The 1,739-nt window shown below is 40.4% G+C and overlaps 1 pseudogene; it reads right to left on the reverse strand.

Annotated features, from left to right (window-relative positions):
* The window catches only part of LOC107702042 (dynein heavy chain 2, axonemal-like), a 153,203-nt pseudogene that overhangs the window by 44,996 nt on the left and 106,468 nt on the right, over positions 1-1,739 (reverse strand).

Raw genomic sequence — 1,739 nt, forward strand, 5'->3', positions numbered from 1 at the left:
TCCAAAGAGAAAGGAAAAATTGAAATCACATCATATGACCCCTTTAAGCCTGATTTGCATCCCCGAAGAATCGGGGGCTGTGGCCCAATTCGAGGCTTGTCGCAAACGATTTTGTGTCCAAAAAATCCTCTATTGTGTGATGTCATTACGATTATTTATCTGCTCCAGATCGAGACGGAGCATCCCCAAACTCAAATCGTAAATATCAAACATGTTTGATATTTACGACTCTTGATCGGACTGCCTCTGACGTGATACCCGCGATAGCCAATGAGAGCGAGCAAGCGTCACCTACTGGATGTTGCGTGCTTCTATAGCTGAAACTTGGCAGCCACAAACATGCCATGAAAGCGGAGAACATCACCCATATTCTTTGCCGTTTGTTCTCCAGGTACATGTCCAGAGATTTCTGAATCTCTCCTAACTTGGTGTTCATTTCTGAGAGCTTCTCTAGAAGACCTGAGACAACAGAAAAAATTATATGTGTCCTTTATTGCTTCTTTCATTGACATTTGCAATGCAAAAAATCTTAATAGTTAACAGACCTCAGTTTTTTTAATGCAAAATAGATTTTTTTTTTTCTGTTGAAATGTGACCTGGACACGTTTCATCCATCTGCCCGGGGGTGTTGCCAAGATTGCTGCCAAGTGAACTGACTTGGTCCAGTAAAGGCTTTTTTACAGTCTCTTCATTACCTTGATGGTGTGTTCCTCTGAGAGCATTTTTGTCCTTGTCGAGTCGGTCCATGATGATTTTCCAACTGGAGTTGATGTCATCAAATTCAGTCGTTTCACGAACCAACTGCTTACGTATATCATCTGTCAGAAAGATATTCTAAACAAAGAAAAAAAACAAAGAATGTGGTAGTGGACGACAAAAATGAAGAATAGCACAGAAGGGAAAATAAAACAGTTTGGTGATTGGTTGGAGCCATCACAGGTGTGTTTACAAACACTCATACACACAGGAAATCCAGGCTGACAGCCACTGTTTACTCTCCTCATCAGCTACGAGAGAACAGATGTGTGACTCTGAACTCCGCTATGTGTGTGTGTCTGTGAGACGCTAATCTTTTACAGTGAGTTTGTGCATCACATGTAGAGAGCAGACCCCTCTGTGATCTAACACAGTGGATTGTGACTGGGGTTTATTAAGAAAGAGCCGGATGTGAGGAAGGTCAGGAGTGTGTTGTGTACAGCATATGCCTGGAAAATGTAACCATAGACTTTTAAAGCATAAGAGAAGCATTTGGATGAGTAATGTGCTGTATAAAACTGTTGGAAGTGCTGTGTGTGTGTGTACCTCTAGATACATCCATTGTCTTTGTACAATGAGGATCATTTCAATGACTTCCAGCACCAGAGACAGACTACGTTCCCAGTGGTCAACTTCCTTTTCAAATGCTTTGACGAAACGAGATGCTTTCATTACAGAGAGTGTCACCTGGTTATCCTCCAGAGCCTGGAACACATAATCTGTTCCCCTGAATACACACACAAACAGGCACACAGCTTAGAAGATATATTTGTAAAAGCATCTCATAGACTAGTGGTTCTCAACCAATGGGCAGGGACCCACTAGCGGGCCTCACAACACTTCCAAGGGGGTCAAAAAATGATTAAAATTAATTACAATAATTAAAATAAAAAATAAAAAAATAAGCTAAAACAGCTAAAAATCTAGACTTTTCTTATTTTAATTAGTTTTTTTCAACAACTGCCATTTTTATTCAAGATCTA

Source organism: Sinocyclocheilus anshuiensis, unplaced genomic scaffold (assembly GCF_001515605.1).
Source record: "Sinocyclocheilus anshuiensis isolate Anshui unplaced genomic scaffold, SAMN03320099.WGS_v1.1 scaffold318, whole genome shotgun sequence".
Taxonomy (NCBI): Eukaryota; Metazoa; Chordata; class Actinopteri; order Cypriniformes; family Cyprinidae; genus Sinocyclocheilus; species Sinocyclocheilus anshuiensis.